The 25,981-nt window shown below is 42.7% G+C and overlaps 1 protein-coding gene across 13 annotated transcripts in view; it reads right to left on the bottom strand.

Moving 5' to 3' along the window:
• Positions 1-25,981, bottom strand: part of NCAM1 (neural cell adhesion molecule 1) — a 974,982-nt gene that overhangs the window by 657,276 nt on the left and 291,725 nt on the right. The window lies entirely within an intron of this gene.

The following is a 25,981-nucleotide window of genomic DNA, read 5'->3' as shown; positions in this document are numbered from 1 at the left end:
AGAGCATTTTGATGGCGGCCCCATTGTTCTAGAACCACCACAGGCTGAGTTTTGAGGAATAATGCTTTATCAACGTATTGCCCAGCAAGACATTATGGGGTGAGTATTTGTACTACAAATGCTATAGCATGTTGACTGCAATGGTCAGAACAGCCCCTAGAGAACACTGCAATAAAAATAGCATTTGAAGAGCACATGGTCATGTAACCTTCCCTGCAGTCAGCCCTTAAAGAACATAACCACATTAAAAAAAAGAATTTGACAGCATAAATGCAGTTTAACCATTGATGTAGCCCCCAGAGAGCTTAAGGCATTACACATGTTCAAAACTAGTAGACCTATTGCAATGATATTACAAACAAAGACCATAAAATATAACTTTTCTCAGCTATAAAACAAAAGTTCCAGCCATGAGAAAGCTTAAAAAGAAAATGAATGGTGGAAGGGCTTATTAGTTTGGAGACCCCACTAACATAGTGTGGGGACCCAGAGATGATGTAGACAGAAAGAACACGATGTGGTCAATGTTTTGAAGGTGTTTCCATTGTCCAAGGACGACCACAGGCTGAGTTATGACCAAAAATGTTTGGTAAAAGTAATGCCCTGCAAAGCATTATGGGGCGAGCTGTCATGCAGCGATTATTATAGTATGTTGACTGCAATGCTCATAACAGCCCCTTTGACTACACCACAATAATTTTTGGAAGAAACATGGTCATGTAACCATACAGTCAGCCCTAAAGAGCATAACCACATGGAAAGGAACAAGAGAAAGTAATGCAGTGTAATTATATATGTAGCCCCTAGAGAACTTAGTACATTACACATTTTCAAAGCTAGCAGGCCTACTGCAATAATATTTCATGCAAAGCCCATAAAACATACCTTTTCCCAGTTATAAAACAAATGATTCAGTCATAAGAGAGTTTAGAAACATAATGAATGGTGGTAGGGGTTATTATTTCTGAGTCCCCACTAACATAGTGTAGACAGAAAAAGCACATTGTGGTCAATGTTTTGAGGGTGTGGTTCCATTGTCCTAGGACCACCACAGGCTGAGTTATAAACAAAAATATTTTGTAAAAGTAACACCCTGTAAAGCATTATGAGGCATGTTTCCATGCCACAGATATTTCAGTATGTTGATGACTGTAATGCTTAGAACAGCCCCTAGAGAACACCACAATAAAAATAGCATTTGTAAGAAACATGCTCATGTACCTTTATAGTTAGCCCCTAGAGGACTTAACTACGCTAAAAGAAAATGGTAATAATTATTGCAAAATAACCATATATTTAGCCCCTAGAGAGTGCCAAGAGTTACACTTTTTCAGGTATATAAGGCCTGCATCAATAATATTGCAAACAAGACCTTTAAAACACAAGCTATTACCTGATGTAAAACAAAAGCTCCAGCCATGTCAGCACATAAAAAGAAACTGAATGGTGGTAAGGGTTATTTTTTGGGGTCCCCACTAACCAATTGTGGGGGTCCAGAGATGACCTAGACTTAAAGAGCACATCAGGCTGAACATTTTGGTGGTGGTCCCATTGTATATGTAAAAATGTTTTTTATATGTAAAAATGTTTTGTAAAAGCAATGCCCTGCAAAGCATTATGGGACGAGTTTCCAGAGTGTAGTGAATATTGTAGTATCGGCTCTCCCGCTGTGCTGGGACAGGAGCTTTCGCTTTGAGGATTTCTATTTTATTTAACGTATTTTCCAATTTCAAGTGTTTTAAGGGGAGAGCCACAAGAAATGACTCTGATTAGGTAACTGTGAACAATGTGACCAGCGCTACAATAATGCTGATCGAGTTCGTGCTGTTGTGCCTGTTTGCGCTGTGAGCGCCATGGCTGCCATGCACCACAAAGGGGAGGGACAAAAGAAAAAAAAACAGTTCACCCACGCGGAAGTACATTATCAATCGTGTAATAATCCATGTAACAGGGTCGGTCTGCAAGACGTGAGAAAAACAGTCTCAAGGCGAGACAAACGTAAAGCATTTACCAATGACATCAAGTGATTTCTCAGAGGCAAGGCAAGGAATGAATGATGGTGATGGGCGTGAGATGGCCATGGTTAAAGCCCATAATACGTGCAAAAGGTCAAAGCGCTTGCGTGCTCAACCTAAAAAAGGACTTGCCTGTGGGGAGGCTAAAGAGTGAAACAACTAAGTGGTAGAGACCATCAGCAAGAAATGCTGAGTCTGTTTTATATTAGACTATGTGTGTACCAAGTATGGAACCTTGAATTAAATCCACTACTAGTTAAGGAAGTGAGGTAGCAATGGCTGGCTAGATCTGTTGAAAATATAAATAAATGAGCCTACATGCAGAGCTGCCAGAGTCTCTACAGGGTCCTCATTGAGCCATCCACATAGTGACAATACTGTAGGCATTTCATAGTAAATTTCACAGAACTGAGGAGTCGTGAAAGGCCTGTTTTCATTTGATTAATCAAATATTATGAGGTCTTGCTTTCTGGCTAAAAATGAAGTAATTTCTTTGTAATTCAATTTCAGACATCTTGGATACAATAAAGACCTGTTGTCTTACTTAAAATGGTGGAACTGGTTGTGTAACCAAGCATGTTTGTTTTAAGATCAGGTACAATATTACAGTGGATAAACTATGGGAGGAAATGTAATATCCTTACAGGTAATTATTAGTAAAATTATTAGTCGAGTTATTAATGAAGCACTATTACATACAAGCTACTACTTCAGAAAAAGGAAGTTTGGGTCACGTAACCCCAAATCCTGATTCACTAATTTGTAGATTTTAACTACAGGAACTGCCACTTCATACTGCAGAAAAAGTCTGGTAAACTTGCTGATTTTAAGCAGCAGCAAATTTCAGTAAAATAAGCGTTTATGATATGCTGAACCAGCTGAGGTGATGGAGAAAACCGAAATGTTATATACCTTTCTTGGTATTCAGAACCATTGTCAATGGCGTTTCGTAACTTATTTGAACATATGACATTATTCATGAAAAGTGTTGAAACAAGTATGCAAGCTGAAAGTCATCCAAAACACATCTATATTTTGGGGAAATATAGATGGGTTTTCTTCACATTCAAAAATGTTTTTCCAGTGGATTGAAAGGAAAACAAGTTAAATATGCAAATATATATTTTGATAATACTTCTATGAATTGTCTGCAGTACTGTCAATTCACAGGAGTTAAGAAGTGGGAGCAGTCTTGAAAGTCTACAGCTTGCACAGATTTGTTAAAACGTATTCCTTACTATTCTAAGAATGTCAAGAAGTGCAGAGGACAATGTGTAGAATTCTGCATGTTCCTTTGTTAATTATGCCCTCTTAAATTAAGGCCACCTATTTCTTTATCACAATTTTTTTCCCAAATACTAGTCCATATAATTACATTTGTATTTTGCACGACCATGTCTATTTAAAGACCTCCTTCTGAAAGGTAATACTAATGATACTCAAAATGTAACCTATGTTAAATGTTTTCTGAGAAATGTGTATTGTGTTTTTGTGGTTTGAGGGTCAAATACATGACAGATTAAAGGTCATAGGGACGTTATAGTTAGAAGTTCAAAAAACACCTTAGAAATTCACTAAAACCCCAAAGGTTTCGGGGACATTATAGTTAGGTTCCAATTTTGCACACACAAAACCATAGAAATTCAACAGTTGTAGTTATACGTATCGCAGGAAACTTGAGCCCCAAGGTAACTATATCTTGTGCCCCCGCCATGCACAGTTTCCCCATCAATCATTGTATTATAAATGTTTCAGTTATATTATGAATGATGTCAAAGTAAGGAAAATGTCACTTACCCAGTGTACATCTGTTCGTGGCATGAGTCGCTGCAGATTCACATGCTGTGCACAGTCCGCCGTCTGGTGTTGGGCTCGGAGTGTTACAAGTTGTTTTTCTTCGAAGAAGTCTTTTCGAGTCACGAGACCGAGGGACTCCTCCCCTTTCGGTTCCATTGCGCATGGGCGTCGACTCCATCTTAGATTGTTTTCCCCGCAGAGGGTGAGGTAGGAGTTGTGTATATTAGTAATAGTGCGCCCATGCAATGGAATGAATACTTATGTACATAATAAAGGTTTAAAGTAATATATTTACAAATGTACAATTGTTTAAGATCTACTTCTAAACGGCTACAGGCTCCCGGGGAGGCGGGTGGGCGCATGTGAATCTGCAGCGACTCATGCCACGAACAGATGTACACTGGGTAAGTGACATTTTCCGTTCGATGGCATGTGTAGCTGCAGATACACATGCTGTGCATAGACTAGTAAGCAGTTATCTCCCCAAAAGCGGTGGTTCAGCCTGTAGGAGTTGAAGTAGTTTGAAATAATGTTCTTAGTACAGCCTGACCTACTGTGGCTTGTTGTGCAGTGAACACATCTACACAGTAGTGCTTGGTAAATGTATGAGGCGTAGGCCAGGTTGCTGCCTTACATATTTCGTTTATTGAAATATTCCCTAGAAAGGCCATGATAGCTCCTTTCTTTCTGGTTGAGTGTGCCTTTGGTGTAATAGGCAGCTCTCTTTTTGCTTTAAGATAGCAGGTTTGAATACACTTAACTATCCACCTAGCAATGCCTTGTTTTGAAATTGGATTTCCTGTATGAGGTTTTTGAAAGGCAATAAATAGTTGTTTTGTCTTCCTAATTTGTTTTGTTCTGTCAATGTAGTACATTAGTGCTCTCTTGGGGGCATATTTATACTCCGTTTGTGCCGAATTTGCGTCGTTTTTTTCGACGCAATACTAACTCCATATTTATACTTTGGCGTTAGACGCGTCAAGCGCCAAAGTTCATGGAGTTAGCGTCATTTTTTTGCGTGAACACCTTCCTTGCGTTAATGATATGCAAGGTAGGCGTTCCCGTCCTAAAAAATGACTCCGATGCATATGCGTCGGATTTATACTCCCGGGCAAAAATGACGCCCGGGAGTGGGCGGGTCTAAAAAACCTGCATTAGCGCCGGATTTTAGCGCCTGGGTCAGGGCAGGCGTTAAGGGACCTGTGGGCTCAGAATGAGCCCAGAGGTGCCCTCCCCTGCCCCCAGGGACACCCTCTGCCACCCTTGCCCACCCCAGGAGGACACCCAAGGATGGAGGGACCCACCCCAGGGACATTAAGGTAAGTCCAGGTAAGTATTTTTTTTTTATTTCTTTGTGGCATAGGGGGGCCTGATTTGTGCCCCCCTACATGCCACTATGCCCAATGACCATGCCCAGTCCCCTGGGCATGGCCATTGGGCAAGGGGGCATGACTCCTGTCTTTGCTAAGACAGGAGTCATTTCAATGGGGGATGGGCGTTGTAAAAAAATGGCGCAAATCGGGTTGTGGCGATTTTTTTGCCTCAGCCTGACTTGCACCATTTGTGGACGCCCATACGCCATTTTCCCCCTACGCCGGCGCTGCCTGGTGTACGTCGTTTTTTTTAACGCACACCAGACAGCGCCGGCGGCTAACGTCATTCAATAAATACGGCGCCCGCATGGTGCTTCAGAATGGCGTTAGCCGGCGCTAATTTTTTTGACGCAAAACTGCGTTGGCGCAGTTTTGTGTCAAAAAGTATAAATATGGGCCTTGATGTCTAATGTATGTAGTGCTCTTTCAGCTACCGAATCTGGCTGTGGGAAGAACACTGGTAATTCTACTGTTTGATTCAAGTGGAACGGTGAGATAACCTTTGGTAAGAATTTTGGATTTGTTCTTAGAACTACCTTATTCTTGTGTATTTGAATAAATGGTTCTTGTATGGTAAATGCCTGAATCTCACTCACTCTTCTTAGAGATGTGATGGCAATGAGAAATGCAACTTTCCACGTTAAGTATTGCATTTCACAGGAATGCATGGGTTCGAAAGGTGGACCCATGAGCCTTGTTAAGACAATGTTGAGGTTCCATGAAGGAACAGGTGGTGTCCTTGGTGGTATAATTCTCTTTAGGCCTTCCATAAACGCTTTAATGACAGGTATTCTAAATAGGGAAGTTGAATGAGTAGTCTGCAGGTAAGCAGATATTGCGGTGAGATGCATCTTTATGGAAGAGAAAGCTAGATTTGATTTTTGCAAATGTAGTAAATATCCTACTCCATTTTTTGGAGATGCGTGCAATGGTTGAATTTGATTATCATGGCAGTAACAAACAAATCGTTTCCATTTATTTGCATAGCAGTGTCTAGTGGAAGGTTTTCTAGCTTGTTTTATGACCTCCATACACTCTTGTGTGAGGTCTAAGTGTCCAAATTCTAGGATTTCAGGAGCCAAATTGCTAGATTCAGCGATGCTGGGTTTGGATGCCTGATCTGTTGTTTGTGTTGTGTTAACAGATCTGGTCTGTTGGGTAGCTTGACATGAGGTACTACTGACAGGTCTAGTAGTGTTGTATACCAAGGTTGTCTTGCCCATGTTGGTGCTATTAGTATGAGTTTGAGTTTGTTTTGACTCAATCTGTTTACTAGATATGGAAGGAGAGGGAGAGGGGGAAAAGCGTACGCAAATATCCCTGACCAATTCATCCATAGAGCATTGCCTTGGGATTGATGGTGTGGAAACCTGGATGCGAAGTTTTGGCATTTTGCGTTTTCTTTTGTTGCAAATAGATCTATTTGAGGTGTTCCCCAAGTATGAAAGTAAGTGTTCAGTATTTGTGGGTGAATTTCCCATTCGTGGACTTGTTGGTGATCCCCAGAGAGATTGTCTGCTAGCTGGTTCTGGATCCCTGGAATAAATTGTGCTATTAGGCGAATGTGGTTGTGGATTGCCCAATGCCATATTTTTTGTGTTAGGAGACACAACTGTGTCGAGTGTGTCCCCCCCTGTTTGTTTAAATAATACATTGTTGTCATGTTGTCTGTTTTGACAAGAATGTATTTGTGGGTTATCATGGGTTGAAATGCTTTCAACGCTAGAAATACTGCTAACAGTTCTAAGTGATTTATGTGAAACTTCCTTTGATGTATGTCCCATTGTCCTTGGATGCTGTGTTGATTGAGGTGTGCTCCCCACCCTGTCATGGAAGCATCCGTTGTTATTACGTATTGTGGCACTGGGTCTTGGAAAGGCCGCCCTTTGTTTAAATTTGTACTGTTCCACCATAGAAGCGAGATGTATGTTTGGCGGTCTATCAACACCAGATCTAGAAGTTGACCCTGTGCCTGTGACCATTGTGATGCTAGGCATTGTTGTAAGGGCCGCATGTGCAATCTTGCGTTTGGGAAAATGGCTATGCATGAAGACATCATGCCTAGGAGTTTTAATACCATCTTTGCTTGTATCTTTTGTGTTGGATACATGGCCTGTATCACCTTGTGAAATGTTTGAACCCTTTGTGGACTTGGAGTGGCTATCCCTTCTGTTGTGTTGATTGTCGCTCCTAAGTATTGCTGTGTTTGACACGGCAAAAGGTGTGACTTTGCATAGTTGATGGAGAAACCCAGCTTGTGAAGGGTCTGTATGACATACTTTGTTTGACGTGAACACCTTGTTAGCGTGTTGGTCTTGATTAACCAGTCGTCTAAGTAAGGGAAGACGTGTATCTGCTGCCTTCTGATATGTGAAGCTACTACTGCCAGGCATTTTGTAAAGACTCTTGGCGCAGTTGTTATTCCGAATGGCAACACTTTGAATTGGTAATGTATTCCTTTGTATACAAACCTTAGGTTCTTCCTGTGGGAAGGATGTATTGGTATGTGGAAATACGCATCCTTTAGGTCTAATGTTGTCATGTAGTCTTGCTGTTTGAGCAGTGGGATTACATCTTGTAATGTGACCATGTGAAAGTGGTCTGATTTGATGTAGGTATTCAGTGTTCTGAGATCTAGTATTGGTCTCAGAGTTTTGTCCTTCTTTGGTATTAGAAAATACAGTGAGTAAACTCCTGTGTTTTTCTGTAGGCTTGGTACTAATTCTATTGCGTCCTTTTGTAGTAATGCCTGAACTTCTAGTCCTAGAAGATCTATATGCTGTGTGTCTGTTGTTATTTCTTCCCAAGATTTGTAGAATTGGCTTAGTCTTCCCCCCACTGGTGTTGTGTGATGGGGTTCTGTGACTTGTGAGTCACTGTTTATTTTGAGGGGTTTTGGGACCTTGAAATTTTCCCCGGCTTCTTGGGAATTGGCCTCCTCTATATTGTCCCCGAAAACCTCCCCTTTGATATTGACCCTGGTAGGTAGGTGGTCTTGTCTGTGAAGTATTGGTTTCTGTGGGTTGACCCCGAAACCCTCACCTAAAAGGTGTCTTCCGAAATGTGCCTCTGCTCTGCGGGGAGTAGAGTGCGCCCATGGCTTTGGTGTATCGGTGTCCTTCTTTAGTTTTTCAATGGCAGTGTCTACCTCCGGCCCAAACAATTGCTGTTCATTAAACAGCATATTGAGCACAGCCTGTTGGATTTCGGGTTTGAACCCAGAATTGCGCAGCCAAGCGTGCCTCCGTATTGTGACTGCAGTGTTTATTGTCCTTGCAGCTGTATCGGCCGCATCCATGGAAGACCGTATCTGATTGTTCGAGATACTTTGTCCCTCTTCCACCACTTGTTGCGCTCTTTTTTGGAACTCCTTGGGAAGGTGTTCGATGAGATGTTGCATTTCATCCCAATGAGCCCTGTCGTATCTTGCCAGAGTGCTTGCGAGTTGGCGATACGCCACTGATTTGCTGCTTGTGCTGCAACTCTCTTCCCTGCTGCATCAAATTTGCGGCTCTCCTTGTCTGGTGGTGGTGCGTCGCCTGATGTATGAGAGTTGGCTCTTTCACGAGCTGCCCCCACAACTACTGAGTCCGGTGTAAGTTGTGTTGTAAGAAATATTGGGTCTGTGGGAGGTGCCTTATATTTTTTCTCCACCCTTGGAGTTATGGCTCTGCCTTTAACTGGCTCCTGAAATATTTGTTTTGAGTGCCGTAGCATTCCTGGGAGCATGGGAAGGCTTTCATACTGGCTATGGGTGGAGGACAGGGTGTTAAGAGAAAGTCATCCTCAATCGGTTCCGAATGTAGTGAGACATTGTGGAATTCGGCTGCCCTTGCGACCACCTGTGCATATGATGTACTGTCCTCAGGTGGTGACGGTTTAGTTAGATATGAGTCTGGACTATTGTCAGACACTGGGGCGTCGTAGAGGTCCCATGCATCGGGATCATCCTGGCTCATTGTGGTATGAGCTGGTGAGTGCGTTAGTGGTGGAGTTTGCGCCGGTGATGCATGTGCTGATTGTGGTGGAGAAGGTGGTGGTGTTACTTTCTTTACCACCTTTGCTTGTGGTTGCTTGTCCCCTTGTTGGAAAACAAGTTTCCTTTTCATCCTGATTGGGGGAAGAGTTGTTATCTTCCTTGTGTCTTCCTGGATGTGAAGCCGCCTTTGAGTGTAGTCAGTTTCTACAGTTTGAAGCTCTTGACCAAATCTATGCAATTGGGTGTTTAGTCCTTGTTCCTCTGTATAGGAACTAATTTTCGGTTCCGAGGCTTTTTTCGGTACCGAAACCGTTTCGGTAGGCTTTTTAGGCTCCGAAGAAGATTTCTTTGATTTCGGCGTGGTATCTCGGTGCCGAACATCTTCGGTGCCGCTGTCTCTGCGCCGAATTTTCTCGGAGCCGGTGTCTTGGCTCCGAGGTTGCTGTGTGGCGGTATCACGACCGGAGTCGGATGACTTCGACACCAGCATGCCCTTTTTCGGTGCCTTGGCTCGGTCACCTAGTTTTTGGGTTAAGCCATGGCCTGTTGGCAGTGGCGTCCCCTGGGCTTTTGTGGACTTTTCGTGAGTCCTAATTTTCGACGTCTTACTCACGGTTGTTATGTCTTCGGCGTCGGATTCCCCCGAATCCAACTCGGGGATGGAGAACGCTTCCTCCTTGTCCTCGAACCGATGTTGTCCTGTCGGCGTGGACGCCATTTGTAATCTTCTGGCTCTTCGGTCTCTGAGCGTCTTCCTCAACCGAAACGCTCGACAGGCTTCACACGTATCCTCCTTGTGCTCCGGGGACAGGCACAAGTTACAGACCAGATGTTGATCCGTATACGGATATTTGCTATGGCATTTAGGACAGAAGCGGAACGGGGTCTGTTCCATCAGTCTTGAAGTCGCACGCGGTCGGGCCGACCAGGCCCCGACGGGGGATCGAAATTACCCCGAAGGGCCACCGGAGCTCTTCAAGATTCGGTGTCGATTTGTTCTAACTAACCCGATACCGAACGAAACAATACCGACGATTTTTTCCGAGATTCTAACTAACTTTCCGACCCGAAACACGGAGCGAAAAGGAACACGTCCGAACCCGATGGCGGAAAAAAACAATCTAAGATGGAGTCGACGCCCATGCGCAATGGAACCGAAAGGGGAGGAGTCCCTCGGTCTCGTGACTCGAAAAGACTTCTTCGAAGAAAAACAACTTGTAACACTCCGAGCCCAACACCAGACGGCGGACTGTGCACAGCATGTGTATCTGCAGCTACACATGCCATCGAACATGTAATTACTGATGTAATATATGGGGTAGGAAGCAGTGCATGTCGAGGATGCAAGTTATAGTTACCTTAACCACACGGCTGTGTAAAGGGTCTTCTGAGCACAATCACAATTTTACGTTATTCTGATCCATGGCGTAGGTGATTTTCAGAATATAATATTATAACTAAACTCTTAAGTCCAAGACTGAGTCCCAGCTCATCATATTCCCAAACTATTTAATTCTCAACAAATTCCTTAGTTTTTCTTTTCTTTCAACATATTTGTACATTTGTGTGAATAGAAATAGGTTCACCAGGTACTAAGAATAATAATACCTGAACACTTATACTTTTGGGAAACATACAGCTGGCTCTCACCAAGCTCACAATGGCACATTATTCTCCTTTAAAACAGTACTGCTCTTCAAGGCAACACACTAAACCAGCATGAATCAAACACCCCAAGGCCAGATTAATTTTTAACTATAATGTGGACCCTGATTTTTAGGGACAATGTGGACCCTAACAACTCACCATATTCCACGTTACCATGCAGAACAATGCACACACCCATGTTTCAGATGCCACCTAATCGACCTGGTTAAGATCTTTGACTGCACACATGAAATAACACTACAACCAACATAATCACAGTTTATCAAACATATCCAGATACCTGATGATCTAGCACAAGCAAGAAACTGATTCTGGCTTGTGATGGAATCCTCAAGACCAGGGTGCAAAAGTATCCACGCCCAGCAGTGCTGTAGGCCAAACTAATAGCTATAAAGCACTATACAAAGCCCTGTTAACATGACAAAACATAGCATTTGTATTAGCCCTCTCAGTAAGGCACAGGGAAATATCTCAACTCCCAACGCTGAACATTCACTAATAGAGACACAAAACCTAATGAAGGCAGTTTAGGAGAGATCTATGAGTTAAGATTGTCAGTTTGCCTTATTTACAAAATCTATTTGATTATACTTATGAAACGAGAAATATGAACACTCTATTTTGTTTTCTATACCTAAATCCTGTCTCTCAAGACCACTCTGACAACTCACAAGCTGCTGTCTATTTAAAGATGTCTCTTCTGTTACCACTCTCTTACCAGCCAGAAGCAAAGAACACAGCTCCCCAAATTATGTCCCACTTTGTATTTCCACCACTCTGTCTATCAAGCTCTGAAGTACTGCCCACTGCCCTGAACTGTGGCTCGCCCCGCATCACTTTTTCCCTTCCCTTTTTTCCCACATGCTGTCAGCTGTCATCAATCTGTACCATAGAACACACCTCTCTATGTCCCTCGTACTCCTCTCCATCTCACTCATGTTTAAGAGGTCCTTATGCATACATGATGCTCTTGTATTGTCAAAGTCTCTACCAGAACTCACTGCCACCCCTGGCTCTTTTGAATTCATATAAATCCAGAGTACTCCACTTATGAAATGCTAACGATAGTGAGTCAAACGGTCATCAGCACATATCAGAACACTACATCTCACGCTCCACCTCCTCTCTTACAGCACACTCCATGAAACCAATCAATGGCACGCACCCCACTTCACTTGACCAGCAGAAGTGCAGGTATCGTATCAAGTCAGGAAATACAATGTAGCACATCAAACCCCGAACACGAGGTGCCCAAATTGCAAGATACAGAACATTTCTGTGATATTCCAAACACTGAGTTACGCATAGAAACCGAAAAGGAAAATACAAACTACAGTACACATAGCCAGAGTTTAAAGAAACATTATTGGGTGATGAGTTAAATGATAGGTTTAAGCTCCACACTCCCAGCATACTTAGCGGATGATTGGCTCATCTTCAAGCGTTACAGCGAACGGAACTATAAAAAATATTTATTTAATTTTACCCATTTGCAAGATGTTTTTTACCAACAAAAGTCTAATTTTACAATGTCTTCACAAATGAAATGCTAGGAAATTAAAAAAAGATTGTTTTTGTCCTCAAATAATCGAGCCAAGTGTATGCGCTTGTTGTCACTTTTGACCCATGTGATGCCGATCAATTATGCATTCAAGCAGGATACAGGCGTTACTAATGCACACGGAGAAAGGGGGAAGGGGCTGTGTCAGGCTAGTTAGGCAATGCTGCCCCAGGTCACCACCAGCACACACTGCTGCTGATGTTATGCAGAACTGGGGACACATAGAATAGCCGGGCTTAAAGAAGGCTCTTTGTAAAAAATAAAAGCTTCCACTTAGTTGGAGGTAGGGAGCTCACACGACCATAAAGCAATTTCAGGAAAATAATTTAAGGTACCACCGGTCTGACAAAATTCTTATTCCTCCTGTCAATACAACCCTAAAAAAAGAAACCCTGAAATTATTTTTTAAATATAATGAAGAGTGAAAAAAGAATTACAAGTTATTTAGAAAAAGCGAACGCATACTACCACAGATATCTCGTACTGTCACAATCACTTTAAGAAATTGCCGCCATAACTTTAAGAAACATCAGTAATAAACAACCTAATCCAGGTATCTCATATTTTCCTGATTGATGTACACAGTTCCTGCATTAACATTTTTGAATCCTGACAGCTGTACATTTTGCGCACTTCACATATTAATTAATCGATGAGATTGGAGTACAAATTCCAAAGCAACTGCACTGTATGTGTAGAACCTGGTATAGTACCTGGAGCTTCTGTTGCATTTCCAGAGATGTACTCAAAAATCGTAAACCAAAATGGTCAGCATTCCCATAATCTTCCAGCATTATAATTGATGAGGAAGAATTATGGGCCAGATGTATCAAAGGTTTTTTCCCATTCTGTGTCAATGGGAAAATGTGTTCGTACATATGGCCCTATGTTCTCAAATCCTATCCTTAGACTGGAAATGCAGGCTGTAAGCCTGTGCTTCACGCAGACTTCGCTCCCCGCATTCAAATGTACACATTTTCATTGTTTTTCTTCTGATTTTAGCTCTTGTCGCGTTAAGGCGACTACGGTGTGCTCCCGAAAAGCAAACATCTATCTTCACAAAATGGAAGCTATCCCTCATAGACAGATGCCACTTACTAAACTTGAGGTATTAAATCAATGGTTCAATGACGCAATGGTGGTAACTAACCATTGTCATGTTCCATGGCGAACTAACAGGAAGACACCCATTTCGCACCTCCTTTTCATATCAATTCATATTGTGTTGTATGGTGTATGCTGCTACTTGCCAACACATTTGTGACTTACTGCGCCTTTAACACTGGATGTTGCAATAGCAAACCCAGTGATTTTGCTATCCTGATTTGAAACCACACAATCTAGTGATACCTGAGGCTCCACGTGCTCCTACTGCAGGGCGTTTCAGCTCAACTGTTTCAAAAGTAGAAGGCAGAACATGGGCATTTACAGCCAAAATGATCACCATACCAAAAAATAGATAAATAAGGACTCAATGTCACCGCCAGTACCAAACACTCATGAAATGGTAATCCATATCTACAGGTGGATCAATTCTCATTTTGCCAAAAAAACGCACTCTCAATACTTTCAACCTGATTGCCAATAATGACATGCATTCAGTCAGTCTGATATAAAGATGGCTTAGTAACTATTCCTGGACCTTTATCAAAAACCTGTTTCCCACCCCGCCATCGTGATGATACACCATTATATACAAAAACAGAAAAATCGAAAGGAAAGGGGTTTGTTGCATTGTACATTTAAGAGTTGGCATGTGCATAAACACTGGATAGACCTTTATTTATTTGTCTAATGTGTGACCATTTACTCCTCAATCACCCAATAACTTCTACATTATTGATATGATCTTGCAATGATTTGTTCCTTATGGCATAGTCGTAGGTAAACTCTATGCCCGAAACTCATCAAGGATTAGGAGGATTACATTTGCGGGTAGACAAATCTAAAATCAAATCAACAACAAATGTACCTAAAAGCATTAAGCCCTGAGTTGCCAAGTAGAGAATGGCAAACTCTTAGAGAATGCTAGACCTTATGCTTGACTACTTTGAGTTCTTCCACAATACTGAAGCCAGAAATAACTCAATTGAACATCAAATTTGGTTGAGCCAAAGTCAACATCTTGCTATCTAATTTGTGGTACCTTCTGTATCCTCTTGAAATCCAGTGTTATTCCATTTCCAACATTTATATGAATAAAAGAAGTATGAGCTAATGAGGGATCAACAACAAATGTGGGATTTATAAATTCTACCGATACTGCAACACACCCGGGAAGACTAACATGCTGAACTCCCTGCCCTTTAACCTGCCAGGTAGGGTGGCACTCTATAAAATAATAGTACTCCGCTGGCTACCTTTATGTCCTACAACAGTGGTTCCCAACCTGTGGTCCGGAGACCCCTGGGGGTCCGCGAAACCTCCTCAGGGGGTCCGCGACTGTTTAGGAAATTAAATAATATTAACAGATTAGGTCTCCAGCTTTCAGTAATGGCTCAGTGGGGGGGTCCCCGGATTCCAATTATTACTCAGTGGGGGTCCCCGGGTTCCAGTAATGGGGTTCACAGAAATCAAAAGGTTGGGAACCACTGCTCTACAATATTATCTGTACATCCTCTCACCAACCTTTTTTCCTGATCTTCAGCCACTGGTTTCCAAGGTCCTTTAGGCCAACAATCTCCCTAGAATTTCTTATGTTAAATGCACTTTAAAAGGTTACAAGGGAGACAGGTGTACCGGATATGAAACTTTACTATTGGGTAGCATATATGGGACCAATTAGTGACTAGACACTTGGTGACTGGCACAAGGCCTCATGGAGACTGAAGGTAAACATCCTTGACAAACTTGGGACACTGAACTTGCTATATCGTGGGAGACCCCCAGTCTACTGCCACAGGTCGCACAGCGTCCACTCTTGTGGTGGCAGGCAGGTCAAACTAATATTAAATGGCTTTTTAAACATACTGCCCATTTCCCTCCCTTTAAGGGTCAAAACTAACGAGAGAAGCAGCTGTCTTGGTTCTGCCCGTGAGACCTAATCAGCATCTCCTGACTGGGAGATATCTGGGACCATGACCATATCCTATCCTTTGCTCAGCTTGGTGAAGAATTTGATTTCCACAAATTCCAGTCATTACTGTACCTCCAAATCCAGTATGCACTGGCCAGACACTGCAGAGAATAGACTGAAGTAACACAGTACAACCCTCTACAGGGTAAATTAACACTGGGACCTCTGTGTAGGGTGAGGCAAGCCGCCTGGGCGCAGGAAGTGGGGGAGATGGATTGTGGTGGGAAGCCCATATGGCACCCCGGATGTTGACCATCCTTTCTAATTTGCGATTGATCCAAAAGTGTTACTTCAACAGGATTTACTATAGCCCAGAGTTATTATGGAAAATGAGCCTCTACTGCAGTATGTATGTGCTGTGGTAACCCTGAAGGGACTTTCTAGCATATGATTTGGACATGCCCTATTATTACTAAATATTGGCTTTCCATACACATTACTTTAGCGAGAATGTTTCACACACTCACCTATCTAGAGCCAAAGGCTGCCCGTTGGGAATTATGGATAGGTGGACTGATTCATGCAGCCGGAGGTTACCTGCAGGTATTGGCTTCATTGTGGTCAAGAGAGACACTGCCCACTACTGGAGAAGTACTGATCCTCCCCTGCCTGCAAGTCTTGATCAAGTTTAAGAACTACTGTTGTTCGGCTGAAAAGGAGATGGTTAATTGGAGAAGTTGTGCAGCTAAACGATCAGAAGATATGGGGACCGCGGACTCACAAGCAGACAATTAGCGACCGTTTATTGAGAGGCTATGTTTCACACCTTCTTTGTTTTTCTTTACAATTGACTATAGCATGTCTTGTGTGATAATTAATTTTCAGATTCTGTGACATTGTAAGTGCACTGCTTGCTGTGCTTTGTATTGGCATTTGGTTATAGGCTGGTTTCATGCTATTACTAAAATCATTTAACAGATATATATAAAAAAAGAAGTATGAGCAAATTTGACAAAACTCCCAAATTTATATTAAAACCTCTTAACTCTAAGGAATCGGAAGAAATGCTGGAACATTTCAATCACAACACAGAAATGTCATTGCATGCATTAGCCTGCCAGGAAGGAAAACACAAACATAGGTACTACAATAAACTGTGAGTCATACAACAGTGAATGGTAGGACTTAAAAAAACAAGACATATTTTCAATTAAAATTTCTCAGATGACTCCCCAAAATCCATAAGATATTATGCAAAATAATAAAGGGGATACCAAAAGTCCTTTAAAAGATCAAAACGGTCTTGTACTTAAAAGAATCAGTGACGTATCAATATGATAAAGGACAACTTTAACATGTTTAAAGAAATACCCCTCACTCACACATCACTACAACAATCCTAACACCACCACAACACCAAGTAGCAAGGCTGAGTATCTTCGACTGTTTTGTGATTCAAATATTGCCATCATAAGTAAATCCACTGTGGTCAAGTTAGAAATCTCTTTCTGCACCTTTTTGCACTCCCTTTATAGTTACTGAACTTACATCCTTGAAACCTTCAGAGACAAACGATGTTATGAAGCTGGTGCACAAGCCCAAAGCATCTAATCTGCCAGGAAAGCATGGTACCATGTCTAGTACGCCATTAACTTCCAACTCACGCCTAGAACATCACAAATATGGAGTCCCTCGCAAAGACTATTGTCTTGAGCCCACTGAAAATTTGCCATCATTACACACTTTCTGAAGAAACTGATGGTGAATCCACACATCTTTAAAGTACTTCCAGCAAATCTGATATCAGCCATATCTCAGGAGAATATTGTAAAGATGTGACAAGGCCCAAGCATGAGTAAACTGAACAAAACACGTTTTATTATCAACTGGGAGTTAGACTAAGGAGGTGAATTGAAACCACTCTGACAGTTATCAGACAGGAACTCCATACTGTCACATATGAAGGCAAAATATAAAACCTCATACTCCTTGATCTCTAGAGAGGACCATACATTTCTTCTCAAAAGGTTTAAAACATATCAGGGGGGTGAAACCGCTCATGGGTTGCTTGTGTTCCGGTTCAGGGAAGACCTGTCCTGGTTTGGGCTGGACTGTTCCTACTGGAGCAGGGTAAAGACTAGTTTGCATCTCGCTGGATCCAAACTGAGGTGTCATGGTGAGCAAAACAAAATGGGTGTGAATGCTAACCTAAGCAATTGCCAGTGGTTAGACAAATTGTAAGCATTCCTCTCATCACATATTGTGTGTTTAAAAGACAGGAGGGACAAATACTGCCTAAAATCAATTGACTCCATCCAGACCAGCTGAAGCCAACAGACTGGATGTCTTCTAACATTCAGTTGTAAGATGAAAGTGTCTGCAAAACCAGATGTACTTGCAGATGTCTGTAGACAACAGCTAGAATTAATCGACATGGAGAATGGCTCAGGTCAAATAATATCAAATGCTTCAACCACATCAACTGATTTGTGAAAGGATCTTGCTGCCTTTACACAGAGCTAATCTAGCCAAATGGTGACACATGCATAGAATAAAAATCTGGGAATCACCACTCACCACATGTAAGAAAGTAGAAAACTCAAGCGCCATCCACAACACAAATCTCACTTTTGATCCCAAATCAATCCATTAGTAAATGGTGATAGTTTTCAGATGTCCATACTTCTGAAAATGCTCCTACTTGTTTAAACCCAGCACAGAGATTAAAAACTACATATTTGTGATGGTGCACCTTGATAATTGCAACAAGAGTAAACTGGACTATTCCATTTATCCACTTTAGTCTACAGAGAGAGAAGAATCAATCAACAAGTTTCTTAAAATTTCTGGAAACAAACAGATGTTAAAGCATTGAAATCATTCCAATGTCTCTGCACAAAGTCAAAATTAGATGCACGATACACAAAACTCTGTGATGCAAAGAACTAAAATATATGCGAAAACAGACCGCCATCAATATCTTGGACAAAGTGCTTCAACCCTTCACCCCTATTAGAACTCAACAAAGACGATTCAAAAGTCTACACGGCTAGTCGCGGCACTTGGAGTAAAAGAACGAAGTTGCCGTAATAATCTGAACCCTATTTTGAAGGCAGAAATCCCAATAAAAGAGAGAATTTGAGCAGGTAGCTACATCTTAGCCAGCCACTAATAGGGAAGCAACTAAAAAAAAACTGTTGTGATCCATCCTCTCATCCAATTAGGGTTGACCCACTTTTGTTTGGCATCCACTAGTCCTGCTGTATAAAAATCCAACACCTTAAAGTGACTGTAAAGTGACTCTTTAGCACTACAAAAAAAGCAATAAAAAAGTAAACAGAAAGGCCAATTAAGCACTTGATAACCTGCCATCAATTTGTCGCTAGTGTTTGCTTCCCCTTCCCTGTCCTTCCACATATGTGTGTCTAGTACTGTTTTACCCTACATAAGTACACAAGTCATTGTTAAGCTGCTATCCTGCTTCTTTCTGCCAATCCAACTCTTATTTCTGTCTTCTTCCTGGGTCGATTCCACCTTATTGCCTGTTCCTTCTGCCATATCTGTCCAGCAGCCCCTCCCATTATCGCGTAATCTGTGCACAGTAGGAGGATGAATAAAAAATAGTGTTTTCTTCAGTTGCATCAAAACGGTAATTTCCTGGTAGGAGAGCGCCAGCTGCAAACAACTAGTGCACACCTGACTTAAAAAAACTGTCCATATCAGACATTCTACGCAATGTGAAAATTTGTCACAGTACCAGGCTTAAAATCATAAAACGTGGGAGAGAAAACTCCAGGTGACAGGGTATCTTACTCCATAATCTGAGAGCATAAACCTTGCACCACCTATTGGGCTGTGCCCATGCTCCTGCGATTAAAAAGAAGCAAGAGACTCTTCAGACACCAATAAGATCCCTCTACCTTTCCATGTCTTCAAGAAGTACAACAAAGAATATTCTTGTCTCTCGCCCTCTGCTTGCATTTTAATGATACAATGTGAGGGAGCTATTTAAGCAAACAACCCTTAGAAGGTTACCAAAGCCATACACTGTAGTCCAGGGGTCTCCAACCTTTTCTGTAATGAGAGCTACGTATGTTCAGTGAAACTCATCAAGAGCTATTGATCTTATTAGTGTGGTAATAGTGTCCACATCAAACAAGATTACATTACTAGCCACCATATGCAAGGTTACTACAAGCAATCACCTTAGTGCAACAGGTATGATTTCCAGCAGTATATAAAAAAGGCTTTGTCAATATGGAAGGGCTCTATATGGATAATGCATAGCCATAGCTGCAATGCCTTTAGTACCAAGGTGATAACATAGATAAAAAAATCAGCTATAAATCCATTTTTGGAAACTCACTCATTTTTAGGGTCGAGCCTGCGTCGCATGCGCTTGCGCATGCATTTCGCTAAGCGAGGCGCTTTAGTTATTAAAAAGGGCTCGGAGCCCCGTCCACGTCACGTCACTGTCTGTCATTGGTTCGTGGGCTTGCCTGTTAGAATCTGCTTGATTTCGTTAGTGGAAGGCATGCATACGGCATGCGTTTTCCAGTGGATAGCCCTCCTCGATCGCATCGGCCAAGTACAGAAAACATACAGGGCTCGCTGTTTTCCGTCCAGCTCGTGGACTACTTTTTCTCTATTTTCCCAGCGCGATCTCGCTTGGCAGAAGTCGAGCGCTTTACATTATATCGACCCTGTTACACAGTTAATTGCACTTTTTCCAGTTAGTACATAAATGCTCTTTTGCCGATAGGTTTCATTACCAGTGAAAAGTCGGGTTAGGGTTTTACAACGCTATCAGCTCTAACACGAGCAAACGCGAGACCCGTTGCATTGCAAATGCTTGTTCTTCTTGAATGCACTCTCAATTTTGGTTTATAATAATTAAACAAAGTAAAAGCTTCCAATTTTATATTCTGGGCTCCAAACAGGAAAGTTACTTAAAGGTAGCTGGAGAGCTCTACCAGTAACTCACGAACTACTATGTTGGTGAAGACTTCTATAATCCATGAACTGTAAGGTGCTCCTTTCCATCACAATTCGTTCTTGTTTCAGGTCTTCCCTTTAATGCTCTGCCGAGACAACACTGTTTCATATGTGTACAAAAGCGTTCAACTGTATCTTTTACTTATTTCTAGGTACGCTCTGTATTCCTTTAATTTACTCTGTGTGACCTCCATACACAGCCTAAATTCTGAGTGCACAAGCTCTCCAACTCTGTTGTAATGTCTCTTTGGGCTTTTAACCAAGCTCATGTCACGCCTGTCACTTTCATTGGTTCTTGGGTGAGCCTTTCAAAATCCACTTTATTTCATTAGTGAAAGGCATGCATACCTCATGCCTTTTTCCGGTGTTAAGCCCGCCTCAAGCGCACCAGCTAAAAACATACATACGAGGCTCCATGTTTTCAGCCAGATTTCTGCACTAATTTATCTTTTCATTTTACACGCAGCGTGATCGAGCTGGGTTTTACATAGCGCGGTCACGTTCGTTTTTTTTCTTTCAATTTATGTGGCAAGAAAAGTCGGGTTAGGAGTTTACAGCGCTAATAGCTCTAACTCGAGCAAATGCGTGACCCGCTGCATTGCGAATGCTTGTTGGTCTTGCTGCACAGACCTCAAAGAAAACAGCTCCTGCTTCAATTAGAGACAAGTCAAAATATTTAATTGCATGATTTGCTTGTATCCTTTGTCTCAAGTGACAACCGCACACCGACGCACAGAATCAATCATTCCGGGTGTCCTTTCAAAGCGCGGGTAATTTGAGATTCCATAAACTACAGTAATTTACGTCTACAAAATGATGTTTTACCATCTGCTAAAATCCCAGTTCCGGAAACGTTTTCAGACGTGCAGTTCACTAAACGTGTCCACCCTGCAGGGTTAAGAAGTGTATTAACAAAGAGAGAAGGGACAGGAGGGACATGTGTTTTCTGGTTGCAAGCGTTACATTTCCAATCCAAATGTTCCGTCGTTTTCTGCTCATGCGGCGGTAGTTCACGGGGGCGTTGTGTTTGAGTCGAGAAGCAAGAGGTTGTGGGTTCAGGACACGTCCTGGTCTGCAGACAGCCTTCACCTCCCCCTTATGTCTCCTACAGAAAGGGTACATACGGAGGAGATAGAAAACAAAGGAAGGGCGAAGTGTAGCTGCGAGCAGCTGCAGATGCCAACACAGATTGGGTAAATCGACAGATTATATTTTTAGGGCAGTGGGCAATCGTCTATCGACCACTTTAATTCGCTCTCTCGTGAGCAAACTTCCACACAGCTTAAAAGAAGATAGATTCTCTTCGTGCCGGGGTGAAGAAAGAAACTATTTTTTACCACATGTTCAGCTTCACAGACAATACTCGACCTGCAAGGTGTAGCACAGAAACAGAAATTACAGAGAAAATAATCCAGTTAAAAAGGAGCAAGATAAAGGAAACCTGTCTTGCTTTTGTTATCATAAAAATATGTCCTCTGTGTAGGATTATAACTGAGATGGCTATCTTCAGAGCCCAGTATTTTTAAAGACAACAATGTTCGTGTGTGTAATTTTAATGGTGTCTCTCAATTTATCGACATCGGAAAGATAAAGGGCTCGGTTAGCCCAGCACGGATCCAAACTCGTGACCTGGGCATCACGGCAGATAGCAGAGGCAAACATAAACAGATCTAACCCTCAGGACACTCTATGATTATACCAAATGTAGCCTAGGTAAATGTTAGTAGCCATTATGATTATCAAAGGCATTGATGATAGGTACTGTCTGAAAACAAAGACACGGACAGCTAGTAAGTAAGGACGACAGTGTAATGCCAATGTGAAACAAGAAAATGAGTTCGCTGTGGTTTTCCTTCCCCATTACATGCACATCATAATTTAAATAACTGTTAATTTCCAAAATTCTTTTAGCAAAAGAGCTCGGAGTGTTTTGCTAGCTATAAATAAACTACGTACTGCTGCCTGCACTCATACTAAATACTATTATCAGTTTTTCAGGCCCCTTTTATCAAGAAGTCACTTAGTGGTGGAGGCACTCATCACTCACAGAGGCTTCTGGGTCTCTCATTCAATTAAAATGCCTGAGCCGAGGACACAATAGCTTAAAGAAGCCCACCTCAGAACTCAACAATGTCTTACTCCTATGAAGACATTCAAAGTGCTCAAAATGCCAAAGCGAGGCGTGCTAGAAACAGGGACCAATGACATCTAGTCGCCCCGCTGTTGACAAGGTCACAGTGATAGAAAACCATGCAGACTCCTGGAACATATTTTATAAACCTTCTGAGGGTTGTGTAAACATGGCATCTCATCAGTCATAGCTGCGGACAAGGGAAGTCTTTCTCCTTCATGGATGATATCAAGCCCGAGACAGTACGTTTCTTTTTGATGATGAAACAAATAGGCGGGGCTAGGATGGACTGAGACCACTCTTGCAGAACTTGCTTCCTGTGCCAGTACCTGACGCAAGGGTCAGCAACGATCCGTGTGTCCTTGGCACCTTCAGTTGAACTAGCCACAAGGCGGTGGTTGAGGTGGCATGGTGTGTGTAGATGAATATGGGATCTGCTGCCTTGGAGCCAGACAGTGTATTCATCCTCTCCTTCTCTCATGCTAAAGCTCAAAGTGTGAAACGAGCACAGTTATGAACACACATCAGAATACGGTACTGAACGTAACTCTGTAAAAATGGCACTTGTGAATTTTACCTCAATTTTTAAATGCACCTTGAACAATTTAGCACGGATCGAACAGAAAACAGACTTTTAAGAATTGAACCCATAGTGGCTCTTGGAGCGGTCACCAAATTCATTGCTTTGAGCACTGCACCACACCTCCACTGACAAGCTAACAATACGGTCTGCAGGCATGCCGAGGGGCCAGTAACGGTGACATCGAGAACGGAAATGTATTCTACCAGGAACATCTCAAATCAATCATTTCGGTCTTATATTGCGGTTCAGTACAGCATAGCTCCTCCTCCGCCAAAGATGTATTGCTCTTGATCCCATTAACATGGGTCAGTAAAACCACAAGTTGTACTATGCATGGAGTAGCCACACTGCAGATGGTAACTCAAATATACTGTCGATGGCCGAGCGATCTAATTCATAAGGTAATGGCTCAGAATTCTGAGCAGCACCAGTATATCATAAAAAAGATTCATTGTTTTTCTAGTTTAGCTATTTTGTGGCAGAGACCTCCACAGAGCCTGCTGCTACAGAACAGAGCATGTTGACACCTCAGTGTTGCAGTAATTCCAAGATTAATGGCCAAGCCCAATGACATTGTGGAAAGATCTGCCAGAAATACTTGCAGAAATCTTACTTAGGGCTGTAACTATTTTTAATTTCCATAAAAGCACATTTGAAATTGGCTATAAGGTAATTTTCATGCATCAACTCAGCATGAACAACAAATGTGGCTCGGTGACTACATCCAGCATCGTCGGTGAGACAAGGGCTGCTGTGTGAAGCAGGGCGACGTGCAGTGTCACCAGGTCACAGTGCAGGGAGTGGCATTGTCGTTGCTGAAGCGCTGTCGTCGGTATGCCCAAGTCGGCCGCGCGGCACGGAACGGGCTCCAGGAGGCGTCCACGGGTCGCTGTGCAGACAGGGACGCCTAGTGACATCAATGGAGTCGATGGTGCTGGCGTCGGTGGACCGGGGCTGCGGTGCGGGACGGGGTGGTGCTTTATGTACCTCACAAGCAGTGTCCACAGGCCACGGTGCAGGCAGCGGCACCAGTGTCAGCAGGAGTGGCGGTGTCAGGGATGCACAGGCTGCAGAGTGAGCAAAGCAATGCTAGAGTGCCAGGCCCACAGGTCACGGTGCAAGCAGCGGCTCGGTGGTGGCATCAGACTGTGGCATCTGCAAGACCAGGATTGCGGTGTGAAGCGGAGTGGGGCGGTGCGGCGTCAGCAGGTCAAGGTGCAGGCCAGCGGTGTTGTTGGCAGCGTCACAGTGGTTTTTCTTCCTCAACAGCACAAAACACACAGTTCCCAGTGCTGTAGGCAGATGAAACTGAAGTCTTTGGTATCTCTTGAGACTTCCAACAGGAGGCAAGCTCTACACCAAGTCCTTGGAGAACTTTCTCAAGCAACAGCAAAGTTCAGCCTTAGCTCTCTTTTAAGGCAGAAGCAGCAACTGCAGGCCAACCCAGCAAAGCACATACAGCAAAGGGGCAGTACTCCTCCTCCAGCACTTCAGCTCTTCTCTTTGGCAGAGGTTCCTCTTGATCCAGAAAGATTCTCCAAGTCTGGGGTTTTAGGTCCACTACTCATACCCCTTTCTGCCTTTGAAGTAGGCATACATCAAAGGAAAGTGTATGTTGTTCACAATATCCTGCCTTGCCCAGGCCTTGCCCCAGACAGATTCCAGGGGGTTGGAGACTGCATTGTGTAAGGGCAGGCACAGCCCTTTTAGGAGTATGTGACCACTCCTCCCTCCACTCTAGCCCAGATGGCCTATCAGGATTTGCCAGCTACACCGCAGCTTCCTTTTTTGTCACTGTCTAGAGGAAATTCACAACAGCCCAACTGTCAGTCTGACCCAGACGTGGAATACACAAGCAAGCAGAGGCACAGAATGGTTTAAGCAAGAAAATGCCCACTTTCTAAAAGTTGCATTTTCAAACAAACAGTGTAAAAAGGATAAGTTACTTACCTGTAAATCCTAGTTCTCTTCCAGGGGTATCCTCATCAAAGTCATAAACATTGAATATTCCCCGCCCTTGTGCGGGGACCCCGGAGCATATATAAAAATACACACATATTATACATGTGTAAAACAGCAATGCAGGCTATAATTATAAACAGGCTAAAATGCTTTATTTCTATGAAGTTTTTTTTTTTTTTTTATATTATAAAATTACAATAGAGAATAAATATCTACCCAAGCCCCCAAAACTGGGCTTAGGGAAGTAAGCGGCAGTAAACACTAGAGAAAAAGAGAAAAAACTACATTGAAAAACAATGGAGCATTCTTAGCCAATAGGCTGCATGCAGGTTAACACAGGAGAACCATAAAAACTTTGGCACCGTGCCTTTAAGACCCTGAGCACCTCCAGTATCCCACCATGCCTCAGGGGTGAAGGAAAGGTGACAGTTGGTTCACAGTTAGGTCAGTTCTTTTTTCCGGCTTCTTCTGAGAGGATCCTGGAGCATTGAGCTCTCAGTTTTTCTGAGTTTTTTCTTTTTTACTTTAAAAAGCGTTTTTTCCTGTTTCATTTGACAGATAACATCTTTGTCTGTGTTTGGCAGTTTTTTCCTGACAGACAAATGCCTTCACTTTTTGTCAAATGCCCTTCTTGTGGGAAGAAGAAGGCCCAGTCAGACCCACACTCTCTTTGTATTGTGTGCCTGCCTCAGAGTCACTGCCCTGACACTTGCAAGCACTGCAAGAATATGTCAAAGAGGACTCTGAAGGACAGAGAGAAGATCAGGCTACATGGGCTTCATGAGAGGCAGAAAACATCGTCCTCTTCACTTCCCAGGCAACCAGCAGGCTATTCTCAGGAGAGAATGGCTAGGTCGACGTCAGCAGGTAGGAAAGTACCTGTTTGTTCCCCGTCGACGTC

The sequence above is a fragment of the Pleurodeles waltl genome, chromosome 3_1 (genome assembly GCF_031143425.1).
Source record: "Pleurodeles waltl isolate 20211129_DDA chromosome 3_1, aPleWal1.hap1.20221129, whole genome shotgun sequence".
NCBI classification, from domain to species: Eukaryota; Metazoa; Chordata; class Amphibia; order Caudata; family Salamandridae; genus Pleurodeles; species Pleurodeles waltl.
The sequence above is the reverse complement of the archived record's forward strand: the minus strand, read 5'-3'. Positions and strand labels throughout refer to the sequence as shown.